At 53.0% G+C, this 13,604-nt stretch overlaps 1 protein-coding gene across 1 annotated transcript in view; it reads left to right on the top strand.

Annotated features, from left to right (window-relative positions):
- The window catches only part of INPP5D (inositol polyphosphate-5-phosphatase D), an 80,094-nt gene that overhangs the window by 24,521 nt on the left and 41,969 nt on the right, over nt 1-13,604 (top strand). The gene's annotated exons all lie outside the window — the stretch shown is intronic.

The raw sequence follows: 13,604 nt of genomic DNA, 5'->3' as shown, positions 1-13,604 counted from the left end.
TTGGCTTCTCTAGGCACATGGTCGTGTGGGCTGCAAATAATGATAGCTTTGCTCTCCTTTTCCATGTGGCCCATCTGGGGAGAGGGGAGTTGTGTGGGCTTGTTTCGTGCTGGCTGGGCCTGTGGTGCCCCGAGGCGGGTCAGTGGCAATGACACTTGTTGTCTTGTTTCTGATGGCCGAGGGTGTTTCTGCCCTGGACGGAGGATGCCGATCGAAGGCGAGGAGTGAGATGAGAGCCCCAGGAGAAGGGCACCCGCCAAACAGTGGCCGCCCCGGAGGGCGGGGCGCAGGGAAGCTGCTGTGCCCGGCGGACCTGCCCTCTGACCTAGCCCAGTGCCCGGGTCACTGAGCTCTGGTTCATCTTGGTCCTGCCTGTCGCCCAGCATATTTGCGATGTCCCCTAGCTTGGTGGCGGCCATACATTGGTAAGCCCACCTCCTGGATCCTAATCCGAATCACTGATGTAAATGAGAGGGAGAACCCAACAGCACCAGAAACCTGCGTCCAGGCTGACCCTGGTGTAAGTCTTAGTCCTAGCCCATATTCCTTCGTGTGGTTCTCAAAAACATCATGGATGAATATCACAGAATGCTTTTTTGAAATCTATATATTATATCAAAGATCACAGACTTGTAGCCCCTGTGTTGGATCTGGTGTTCTGTTTGCCTGACATACGTTTTCTGAAGTTTATGAGCCAATTAAAAGCATTTCTTAGAATTCAGAGATTTTACATAATATTCTGAATTTTTAGCTTCCCTTGAAAAATGTGAACATCTGATAACCTTAGTCCTATATTGCCCCTTGGTGATGTAACAGAGTTGAGTGGAAGCCCCCCCTTTCAATGAGGCATTTCTCTTCAATGTGCCACAGTCCCCACCTCTCCCTACTGCCTTGTTCCCATACTGTTCCACTGGTTTACATCACCTGCCTGGCCTCTGTAGGCAGTTGAACTGTAATCTCTATCAGAAGCAACAAATGATTAATTCATTAGCCTAGCAAACGTACAGTGACCTTCTAGTATGTAAATAAAACAAAGAAAAACCGGTTCACTGACTTGGGCTGTTCCCAGAGAACTCCTGGTTCCTAGGGTTGCCCCTCGCTTCGGCACATCTTACAAACCCTACTCTGAGGGAAGCCTGCTCCTAGAATCACACCTGGGGTGGGCGTAATGCTCACCAAGCTGTAAACTACAGAAGAACTGTCGTGCCTGTGGTGAAAATCGCAGCTTCCCGGGCCTGTCCTCGGCCAGCTGGACCCCCTCCGCTCCTCGCCCAGGTGTGAGCACCTGTGGTGGAGCTCTTCCACGCAGGCCTCTCCTCCTCCCCTGGAAGGAGGCTTGGCTTTCATAGAGCAGGTAGACTGGCATTCCGCTTTTCTGTCTGGGACTCCGGTCCCATGATAGGGGTGCCTCTATCACTTCCTCAGAGCAGCAGGAGCCTGCAAATGGTGACTTTCGGTTCCTCTGAGGGGCACGTGTTTACCAGAAGCTGCCAGTCCACTCCTGATGGCCTAAATGGAGCCTCTCTCCCCGGAGGTCTGGGGTGAGCCCTGCTGGCGGCTGGGGGACTGGAATTTGGCACACGATCTTGCCTACCTGAACACTTTGCTGTGTTTCCTTTCCAGCTTCTCGGAGTCTCAGACCCTCCCACCTACCCATGAAGGCAGGCTGGGAGCCTCCTATTTCCATCTCGGCTTTTGCCATCTTTAAGTGCAAAGGTGTTTTTCCTAACTGAACAGTAACCCCCTCCATATTTCCCCCAACAAATCAGTAACCATCTGTGTCAATGATATTTTTTCCTGACCCAGTGTTGCTTCTAGAGATTGGGCCCTTGCAGACAGAAAGGTGAGTGTGCACAGGGGGCTGGGGCCTATGAGAATTGAAGGGGTGATCTTGCTCAGGTAGTTAGTACGTGTTGCTGGGCTGCCTGCAGCGGCAAACATTTGGCAACCAGTTTCCCGGGGAAGAAAACAAAGCCTGGTTTGGAGCGTTTGCCGATTTCTGTGGTGTAAATACTCTCACCATGACTCCCACCATGGTGGCCACATTTAACAATAGGAACAGCTCTTGGTGTTCCTGAAAAATAGATTTTGAGTCAGTAAAGTTTGGCACAAGCTGGCATGAGTCAGCAGCAGCTCACATTGCCTAGGTATTGAAAATTCATACCTGCTGTTGCCCTGGTGAGGTCTGCGTCAGACAGATTAGTAATCATTTCTGTCTCACTTAGAGCCCTTTAAGTCCCCAAACCTTTGCTTATAAATTATTTTCATTCCATTTTTCCCATTCCTTTTTATCACATTTGGGGAGGATTTTTTCTTATACCTGACTCTTCTACTTAATTTCCCACTCCTCCGAGCATCAGGTTGTTTTTTTTCCTGAAAAATAAGAGTTGATAATGTATTAGCATATTCAACACACTGCAGGTGCACAGCAGGTGCCTGACTGAGAGCCATGCCCTGGTCTTATTTGAGCTCTTTTTTTTAAATTCTCACCCAAGGGTATGTTTTTATTGATTTTTAGAGAGCGAAGAAGGGAGGGGGGGGCGGAGAGAGAGAAACATTGATGTCAGAGAAATATCCATCGGTTGCCTCCCGTACGTACCCTGACGGGAGATCGAACCCACAACCTGGGTGTGTGCCCTGACTGGGAATCAAACCTGAAATCTTTTGGTGCACAGGACAGTGCTCCAACCAACTGAGCCACCTGGCCAGGGCTGTATGAGCTCATTTAAACATGTAGGTGAGTAGGTCTTAGAATCTTCATTCATGGACAAAGAAATTAGCTTAGGCTTAGAAAGTTCAATACCGTGTTCTGGGTCACATAGCTCAGTGGTGGTGGAGCTAAGATTTGAATTTGTAGCTGATATAGCATTTTAAAAAGTTAATTGCAAGCATTAAAATACCTGAGATTTTATCTAAGAATCTGTATTTTTACCTTCCCTTGAATATTCTGAAATTTTGACAACTCTAGGCCTATATTACTCCATGGGGATAAAACTGGAGCTAAGTGGACTCTGATCCCTCTAAAGGGACATTTCTTCAATGTGCCACAGTTCCCACCTCTCCCTAGTGTCTCACACCCTGCCTGCTTCACTCACGTCCAGCTTCAGGTTTTGTGCTTATACTTACGAGTCACACTGCTTTCTAACTCAATATTGCCTCCCCTTGCCTAGTCCTTCCTCCACACGTGACCAGGAAAGAAACAGACACAGAAGATTTTGGTAATTTAGGTCAAATCAGAGAGGTCTCAACAAAGTGGAGAACCCATCTTTCGCCATTGGGCTGCCTGAGCCAAACTGCAGAGCATTCTCTCTGTAAAGCAAGGTCTTTACAGCTGTTTTAGTCCCTCTACCCCCATATTGCACTTGCATCACCCCCCTTTCACAGACAACCGTTTGAGTGGGTGTCTTTTTATTTGAATATGTTCTTTTAAAATATGTATTATTGCTTTGTGTACATGAATTTTTAATTCACTGAGGTGATTCCGTAGCTTTCATTCTGCTTTCTACTTTCTTCGTCAAAGGCTCTTTTACAGACCTTCTGTGTTGCTGCGTGTATACATCAAGCTTTTGATCTTGGCTCCTGCATAGCACCCTATGTGAACCTCAGGCACACTTCACCTGTCCCCTGTCCCAATCATGGGCACCCAGGTTCCCTCCACATCCCTCTGCAACCACAAATCTGTGATGACCATCCATCCAGATGACCCAGTGCGAGCCCCAGGCATATGCCCAGGGGTGAAATTGCTGGGTTATAGGATATACACATATTTAATTTGTCTAAATTGCGTCTGACTGCTCAGCGAATGGCTGCACTGGCCTGCACTCCTGGGACTCTTTATAAAACACAAACTTTAAGGGAGGAATGGAAGGAGAAAGGGCTTTTAAATATATAACATCCATTAGAAAATAAGGTCCTTGGGATGGAGTTGAAAATAGGCTTGCCTCATACCAAGGTGGCAGAACACAGGCAGAGAAATTGGAGGGCGGCAACCTTTCAGAGTCCAGGACCACAGAACTTACAGTGAAGGACCAGAAGTCCTGGTGCCACCAAGTACAGGGCAAGTCATTTGGCCCTTCTGAGTCTCAGTTTCTTTATCTGTAAAATGGGAAGGCCAACAGAAACGTAAGTCAGGTTGTTTGGGTAGTCAAAAATTTTCTGCATTCATTCATTCATTCATTCATTCATTCATTCATTCATTCATTCTCTACATGGAGGTAAATGCATGAGGCATTTTGTCACCTAAATGCTGGGTTTCGTGTGTGCCCAGTCTCATTTAGGTCATCTTTTTTCCTCTGTCACTGACTCACAGGGCTACAGGCGGGGCTTCGAATTGGTCTGTGCAGAAGTTGAGGCAGGGTGTGTGCTGAGTCTGGGACAGCGACGGGGGATGGGGTGGGGGGGCGGTAGTGGTCCTCCTGGCAGCCATGTGTGGGGGGGAGAGGAAGAGGCAGCCAAGGACTCCAGGTCCGATCAATTCCTCCGCAAAGTGGGGGGTGCGGGGAGGTCCAGGTTCTTTACTGTTGGTGACGGGCCTGAGGGCAAATCCTTGGATCAGTTGTTGAGGGAGGGCTCGAGATGGACGAGGGAGGGAATTGCTTTGAGGGTTGACCATCACAGGCGGTCAAGTTCTCGCAGAAGCCGACCTTGAGCTTGGGTGCCAGCAATTCACTAAAGAAGGGCTTCCAGGGAACCAGTGAGACAGAGAGAGGGAGGCAGGATGGGGAAGGGGAGACTAGAGAGCAGACATGCTGGCGATGGGGCACAGAACTTGAAGATCTGTCCCTTGTGGCGAGTCCTGGTGATAAAAAAAAATGTTGTGTGACACTAGACAAGTTACCTAATCTCTTAAAGCTTCAGCTTCCTTGTGGGTAAATGGAGATAATTATGTCATAAAGTTTCAATAAGAGGAAGACTCAGGAAAGGTCCATCCTCCCCTTCAGATTTGTATTTGTCAGTGTTTGCTGTGTAACAAACACTCAGAAATCTCAGTAGTTTACAACAACAAGTGTTTGTTTTCCTCTCCTGCGTCTGCAGGTCAGCGGTGGCTGCTGGGCTGGGCTGGGCTGGGCTGGGCTGGGCTGGGCTGGGCTGGGCTCCAGGTTTCCAGTCAGGTCCAGGTCTGTCCCTCATGTCTTTATTCTCGGCCCACACTGGAGGGCCGGAGGGGCCCGGGGGCAGATCACAGGGGCGCGGGACGGGCAAGCAGAAGCCCACAGTACCGTTAAGCCCATAGTTTAGAACTGGCACTTTTGCCCACATTGCATTGGTCAAAGCGGGTCGTGTAGCTAAGCCCAATGTCAGTGGGACAAAGATGGGAATTCTTCCCACTTGAGGGCAAGATATTGCAAGGTGCCATGCGGAGGGTGTGGCTGCAAAACTCTAGAGCAGGAAAGAGCGCTCTGCCACCGCCGTCTCCTCTCCAGCCTTCTGTCTATACGAGCTCGGGGAGGAAGCTCGGGAGCTTTCCCACAGTTAGCTGATGACTTACCATGATGCTGGCCTGATGCACACGGTCTAGCTGTCAACTGTCACCCTACTCTCCCCATCCTCTCCTGGGGTCTTCACTGTAGGCTCGAGGTCCCCAGATGAGAGTTCCTCTGTTCAGACATCCCAACAACCTGCTGGTAGACGGAGCACTGTCGTGCCCTGCCCCCTGGCAATGACTGTGGTGATGGCATCACCAACCTCAGGGGACGCATCTCAGCGCTGTCATTTCAGTACCAGCCGAGGTGTGAATTTCCCAGCCTCCAGCCTGCATGCAGCTCCTTTGATGTCAGAGGTTCAAAGCACTTTGTAAGCCGCTTGGGTCTTTGAGGAGAGCTCAAGGCTCACTCCCATGCTCAGGTGTAGATAGGGGAGTAAAAGGCAGAGATTTGGGGTTTTGTGATCTCAGCATCCCAGGGGGTACCAGCTGACAGGTGATAAATGTACAGCCGATGGAGTTGACCTGACCTCAGGCTTTCCCCATTGGGAGAGTGCAGCCGGCAGGGCTGTGTTGGGGGCTGGGGAGGGGTTTGCAAGCCCAAGGAAGAGGCTTCAGCTCTGAGAATCTTAGGGGGATGTGGATTTGGAAGTGAGTGTGAAGCCCATGCCAAGCTGTTCTGGGAAGTCTGCCCAAAACAAGGCAAGAGCGAAGCTGAAGACGCAGCTTCTGGAAGTGGGGGCTGGGGTGACATGGTCGGTGGGAGACCCCCACCTGCTGGCCAAGTGCAAGACAGAGCCCACCCCACCAGTGCCTGGGCCACCACACGTGGGTGGAAGGGCCCCGTGGGTAGCCGGCCTCTGGCGACTGCCGGTGGTGGGGCCGGGCAGGCTTGCAGTTCCCGCTGCTCTTCCTACAAGCGTCCCGCCTCCTCCCAGAGCCGCCACATTGCTCCATGGGCACAAAGAAGACTCCGAATGAGCCTGGCGCCATCTTTCATCCTCTTCAAGATGTGTGGTTTTGGGGGACCCTGCAAGGGGGCAGGCCAGTGGCGACGGGACTGTGCACAGACAGCAAATGCCAGCCTGGGCACCGTCCCCACTGGCCACCGCACTGCGGATGGCAGGCCTGCCGCCTCCCAGGATCCAGGCTGCTCCCACGTGCCGGGTTCACCCGGCCCACCCCTGAGCCTCCGGAGGCTCAAGTCCTCGGGAAAATCGTTAACCGCCTGGTTCCACCCGAGCTGGCGGCGCCCTGTGCCCGGTACCCGGCCCCGTGTTTGGCTAGAAAGCCGTGGAGTCCCCCACACACCCTCTTTCTTATCTTAAGCCATCCCCGAGTTTCTGTTCTTCTGACATAGTCTGTGACCACCCAGGCAAGCTGCTTCATGTCTCTGAGACTCAGTTTCCTCATCTGTACACTGGAGCTATGGTGCCCACCTGGGGTATTAGATAGAATATAAATTAGGTAACATACTGGGCACACCTGGGCCAGTTCCAGTTTCTTCCATTTGGGGAGTGAGGTCCTCAACTGGGAAGCGCCCGAGAGGTTCCAGGAGGCCCCTCAGAGGGATCCTTCCCCTGCTCCGACACAAGACATGGAGGGAACTGTGTGCTTGCCGCCATGACCTATCTTGTGTCCCAAGTGATGGATTCACGGGCTCGGTCACTGTTTCAAAGCAAGATCTGAGGGAACATGGGGACACCACTCCCCTGGACCTGGACAGCCCCCACTCCCCACCCGCCTCCTCTGCCCGCCGATGCCATTCACAGCCCACAGCCTTCCAGCCACAAACCTACACCCGGCCACGTAGGAGACGTGGCAGTTCCAGCACCCTGCAGCCAGGCTGCCAGAAAGTGCCCCCCGCGGAAGGTCCCAGGAATAGCTCTGGGACATCCTGGAGGACCCCTCCGTGTGCCGTCCAGTTGCAGGAGCCCCACTGAGCATTGTTCCTCCGTCGCTGCTGCTTGTGTGGGGCTGTGGCAGGCAAGACACTTGGAGAAACTTCATGTGCCCTGTGCACCATGAGACAGCAGGGTCCCTGTCCTTGCCAGGCACCTAAAGCTCTATCCACCAGTCTGCCAGGTTCAGGTCCCCCAGAAGTCCATGCCTTCGGTCTCCATCCATCTCATTCACCCCAAAACCTAAATCAAGTTCAGGGGCCCCGGAAGAGAACAGAAGTGATATCAACATCTACCCCAGTCCTCTGCCCACCCCCGCCTCCCAGGCTCCCACTTCTGGCTGCAGAACAGAACCCGCCCTGCTCACCCATGGATGGGACCTCGGCAGGAGCCTGGCTCCCCACGCCATGCCCAGGGCACCTGGTTTCCGCCCCAGCCACAAAACCGGTGTGATCGAAGGGGGTGCCGCCCTTCCCCCCCCCTTCCCTTTCCCTTCCCTCCCCTCCGGTCAGTCTCCAGAGCCCCCCGTGGCCGGCTGTGGGGCTGTGGCCACCACCTCACCTCCGTCTGGGTGTACAGGGAGACCCTGCGATTGTGTTTCTATTCTTGGTACGTGAGTGTTATTACGGTTATTTGAGCATCACAGATGTTTCCCTGATGTTATTTTTGTACAGAAACCTCCAGAAGGATATACAGCGGGAATACTTTGGTACAATTTAAAAAAGCCTGACGCTTTTAGACAAGATGCCCTCTAAGCCCCTCTCCCCTCTGGGTATGTGTGTGTGTGGATGCCCACACATATTAATTAAATGAGCTAGGTTATAGGAGCTAACTTTTTAATTGAATTTATTGGGGTGACATTGGTTAATAAAATTATATAGGTTTCAGGTGTACGACTCGATAACACATCATCTGTGTGTTGTGTTATGTGTTCACCACCCCAAGTCAAGTCCCCTCCCATCACCATTTGTCCCCCCTCTACCCCCCCCATAATCGCCATGCTGTTTTCTGTGTCTCTGAGTTTGTAGAGGTTTTTCGCTTAATCCCTCCACCTTTTCCATCCAGCTCCAAAACTCCCCTCCCCTCCGACAGCTGTAAGTCTGTTCTCTCTCCGACAGTCTGTTTCTATTCTGTTCGTTAGTTTATTTTGTTCGTGTGGCAGCTCTATTTTTAATTGTTTGAGGAACCTCCGTGCCGTTTCCACAGTGGCTGCGCCAGCCTGCATTCCCGCCAGCAGGGCCCGGGGTCCCCTTTCCCCACGCCCAGGCCAGCACACGGCATCTGTTGATTTGTCGAGGGAGCCATTCCGGCAGGTGTGACGTCACAGCCATGGTGGTTCTAATTCACATCTCCGATCATTTGTCACTTTGAGCATTTTCTCATGTGTCTCTTGGCCACCTGTAGGTCCTCTTTGGAGACGGGTCTATTCATTTTTTAATCGGATTGTTTTTTTGGTTGAGTTGTGTGAGTTCTTTATAAATTTGGGGTATCAAGCCTTTATCAGACTCCCACTCAGTGGGCTGTCGTTCCTACCCGAGCGCCGACAGGGGTTCACCTTCTGCCCCGTGTGCCCGCTCTCCTGTGGGGGCCTCGGCTGCTTCTGTCCAGGCTGGCTTTGCAGTGGCGACCAGGACTCTGGGGTGATCAGCTTCTTAGGAAAGGACCTTGAAGACAATCCTAGAGTTACGCTTTCATCTCAGCGTCAGTCCCCCGTGGGGGCGGGAGAACCGCTCGTTGTGCCCTGCACCCCGCGCCCTGTCCCGGCCGGGCCCCCGGCGATGCTCCAACGCGAGGACTCGTCTTCCATCTCCAGAGGGTGCCCTGCGTTCCCTTCTCGCCACCTCCCATCTCTCCAGCCCTCGGTGCCCCACTTCTGAGGGCGAGCCTTCTCCTCAGCCTGTTCCTGCTGGACCTCCAGCCCGTGTTCCCTGGAGCTGTCCCTTTTTATTACAGCGCATAGCCCAAAAAGTGTCTACATGTAACCACTGTGCAGATAGGTCATTTCCAACCCATGACAACGAGAGGCGGACAGGAAGGCGACGCCCGGCCCCTGCTGAGCAGATCTCTGAGCAGAGGACATGCTGCTGGGCCTCAGCTCGGAGCCTCCGGGGCAGGAGTGACCTTCAGGGCACAGGCTGGCCTGCCCCTCTGCCCCATCGGCACGGTGCCTCCATGGACGTGCGGGAGCTCGGGTCTGGGGGGCTCCCAGCCTGGGCTGAAGCCAGCTCTGCCATGGCTGCTGATGCCCAGGCCTTCGACACCTTTCCCGCCTCCACGAAAAAATAGACAAGAACGACACCAGCCGCCTCACACCTGTCCTGCGTCTCTTCCCAGCGACCGAATGGTGGTGTCACCCTTTCTGGTGACTTTCTCACTGACCCTGGGAAAAGTGCTTTGCTATGGTGGGATAGTGAGGAGACTTTCCCCCACTTCTTAGTACTTTCCCATCATTTCTAAAATCCCCACAGTGATCGTATATGTTTTTTAAACCCCTCGCTTTCCCGGCTCCTGGGCTGCCTTCCTCCTGCCGGGAGTCTCTTTTGGTCCCCATTTTAGACAGCGGACGGTGCTGCCGTGAAAGCTACCCCCGGGAGAGTTCAGCCGTCCAGCCTCCCTGCCGCTCCCCAACCCTTGCCGGGCCTCCGAAGGTCACAGCCCAAGAACTGTTTCCCGAAACACCATTCCTCAGAGTTCACAGCCCCAAGCCTCCAACTTGCTGCATGTTCAGCTGCCCTTTGTTCTAAAGACCCCGGAGGCGGTCTCATTTTGAACCCTGGGGCTGGAGGTGGCCCTCTCCCCTGGCTCTGTACCTTTCCCAGGAGCCTTGTACCTGGGTCAGCTCAGGTGCCAGCCGATCAGGGGAAGGGTCCCCTCCCTACAGGGCCCCGCTTGGAATCCACGGCTCTGTCTCCTACAGCTTCTCAACGGCAGGGTCAGTTTTGTGCAATGTGCCCTGCAAGGGGCCTGGGGAACCGTCTGCAGGGCCTTCATGGAAATGGCCATTCTGGAAAGCCCTAGAATGTTCCATAGATCTGGGCATTTTAATGGGAGGCAGGAGAAGAGATGGGTATTTTGTTCTGAAATCTGAACTAGCCCCTAACTGCTCTGTGTTCTGTGTGACTTTTGGTGATGAAAGTACGTAAGTTACTATCCATTCTGTTGATCTCATAAACCCCGAAGGGACCTCTGCTCTGTGCCTTGCTCGCCATAAATTCACAGGCGTTATAACTGGGAACCGGGGCTCTCGCTTGTTCAAAATCTCGCCCTAGATGCGTGCTCTAGGTACCTGCCAAAGACAAGGGATTCGTTCCTGGTGCTGGGAAGGTTGTCACAGAGCGGGAATCCAGTCACCAGTGGGCACTGCCCTGGGAGGGCCTGTCCCTGTGCTGGGCTCAGGTTCTCAGCGACAGCTAAGGTTTCCGAGTTTCCTCTGTTTCAAAATGACTTGATAAATCTCTTCAGGAAGCCGGGGGCTGTGGAATGAGGAACCAAGTCTGGAGGCCTTGACCGTTAGGGATCCAGGGCAGCCCCTCCAGGCAGCGAACGTGGTTCCCCCTCGGGGTGTGAGCACTGCCGGTGTCCAAGGGGTGCGCCTCCCTTGGACACGATGTGCGAGGGGCCTGATGTGCTGAGGGGCGGCTGTTTGTCCCGGCACCTCCTTCCCAGCTGGCGTGGCCAGTGGAGGCTCAGCCAGGTGATGGAGGGTGGAGGCCGTCCTGCCCCAGCTCCAGCTCCAGCTCCAGCTCCAGCCCAGAGCACTCAACACCCAGCGCTGGCCTCCAAGTCCTCCCACCTCATTGCGTCTGTAGGGGTCAATTTAATTTTATTTACTTTGGGGGGGGGAGTTGATTAATTTTAGAGTGTCCTGCTATTCTGCATGCTTAGTACACAGCATGTTTCATCAATTCTCGGACCTTTATTTTTTCACGTTCCTGAAGTAAAATGTGTCCACAGTGGACGGTGTGTGTTCATTACATGTTAGCTCTTTAGCAGTACATAAAATAATGTGTCTTAGCACCGGCACCTTAGATTCCCGCATCCGATGTGCTCTCTCAAACACGAGCTCCCCAGACGTGCTCCAGCTGAGGACCCTGCTCCAGACTCACATGCCGTCGTTTCGCTTTTCCCACCTGCCTAACAGCTCGTCCTCACTAGCTGCACATTCGTGGGCAGGACCACACTTTTACCACAACTGTTTTACCTGAATCGAGTTCATCGATCTTGCGTCACGCCAGATTATTTTTGTTTTTCTGCTCATTTTTGGTGTTGAACCTATTCAAGTTACCTTCTAGAAGGCCTGGCTGCCGCCGCTCAGATAGTTCTGCTTCAGTAATGCCTGAAAGAGATTCCTTAATGTGGGCTTTGTGAAAACAAGGGAATTTATTAAAAGAATTTTTAAAAAACCTTTTGTTAAAGCCTCTGCAAAGGTACTGAGTAGCTTAAGCTGCACAGTGAAGCACACACATGTACATGCACATGCACACACAGCCTCCTGCAGACGTGGACACGCGTGCCGTGCGCCCCGCACACAAACGCGCTTGGAGAGCAACAGAAAGGCCACGCGGGAAGCCCGGGTCGAGCTGAGAGGCCGAGGCGTGTTCCTGTTGAAGGCAAATGCAGCCTCTCTGCAATGTGGGGCTAGCTGCCAGGAACAAGGGCTCGGGGACAGCTGTGAGTCCTGGTCCATTCCCCATGTCTGGGCCTGCCCCAGTCTGGGGCATCCTGCCTCGCCTGCTCTCCCGGCGTCACTTGCCTGTAGCCCTGAAGATCTTCGGGCCCAGCCACGCTGGGGCAGAGTGTACCTGGTTGAAGTGAACAAGTCTCGAGGGTCCCGCCACACTCAGCCCTAGACCCCGCTGGTTCATTTGTGCCTTTCGCAGACTGGACTTTCCAACCTCCACCCTATTGCCTATTGGCCGCCTTTCCACGTGCGCTGGGCCCCAGTCTCCACAGCAAGAAGGCAGCTGGCAGTTGCAAGGGGAGCAATTGGACCCCTGGCCTCCAACTTCAAAGATTGCACCTTCTCAACTCATTTTAAAATCTCATGACAGTCATTGACCTGATGGTGGTTATGATAGCCAGGGTGAACCACAGGCCCTGGGTGTTAGGACCAGGGGTGCTGTGCTACTTCGAGGCCAGGGAAGCCCCACCCAGAGGGGGCACCTCCTTGGTGCTCATCCCTGTGCCCACTAACAGCCTGACTGACCCCTTGCTCCTGTCCAGCTGCCACAGGCTCACTGCCCATCCCTGGAGCCCGGCTGCCTCTTCCTCCCCCACCCAAAGCTGCAGCCCCGCTCAGCAACTCCACCGGATCAGGGTCACCCTGCCTCACTCTGTCTACCTTTGCCCGCTGTGCCAGAAAAAGGGGGGAGTCCAAGATGCCTCTGGGTTCTGGCTGGGCTGGTGGGGAGAGGACAGTGCCACTCCTTGGGACAGGAACACCAAGGAGTGGCAGGGTGGGGGACTAGATAGGGAGGCTAGGTAGGACACTAGGGCATGTTGGGTTAGGAGCACTGATGAGAATGTAAATCTCCTGCAGGTAGTTCCCCCCTCTGCTCTGCAGCCTGATAACCCCTCGGGAGAACCAACGGGGTCGGCCTCGGGCAGGGCCTCAGGCAGGACAAGACCTGGGTGGGGGTCTCAGCTAAGCAGAGCTTCAGCAGGAGGGGCTGGCTGCCCAGGGACCTCCTGGAATTTCCTGCTGAAGTCACAAGACCAGAGGAAGAACTGGCCCCAGGGCATTTGAACAGCCCAGGGGAACTGTCGCCTGGCTCCTCTGTCATCAGCAACAGAGATACAAATCAGGGAAGATTTTTGTGCTAATTCATTTTCTGGGTTTTGATGTAACAGAAATATAGCAAATGAAAAACTATAAGCCTAAAAGCCAAATAATTGCTAGAACAGATTTTTCCTGTGTTTAAAAATAAGTGATTTTTGTGGGGTGATGGAGGTAGGGAATAACTTCCCCCGTAAAACACACACACACACACACACACACACACACACACACACACAGAGTGTAGAAAAACATTCTAAACTATTGAAAATGGACTTCTCGTGGTTGTGAGATTACAGGTGATTTCTTGTTTTAAAAATTCTGTATTTCCTAATTTTGCCATAACGAAAATATACTACTTGTATGACAAAATACTTTAAAAAAAAATAAAAGGTGTCTTTTTTTTAACACCTTTAAAAAACATCTTTCAAACTGTCCTATTTGTGCTTTTTGCAGACGGGCTGCTGGGGGCTGTTGGGGGCTGCTGGGTCCAGGAGGTGAGGGT

The sequence above is a fragment of the Miniopterus natalensis genome, chromosome 8 (genome assembly GCF_054644295.1).
Source record: "Miniopterus natalensis isolate mMinNat1 chromosome 8, mMinNat1.hap1, whole genome shotgun sequence".
Taxonomy (NCBI): Eukaryota; Metazoa; Chordata; class Mammalia; order Chiroptera; family Miniopteridae; genus Miniopterus; species Miniopterus natalensis.
This window is presented reverse-complemented; position numbering and strand designations above follow the sequence as displayed.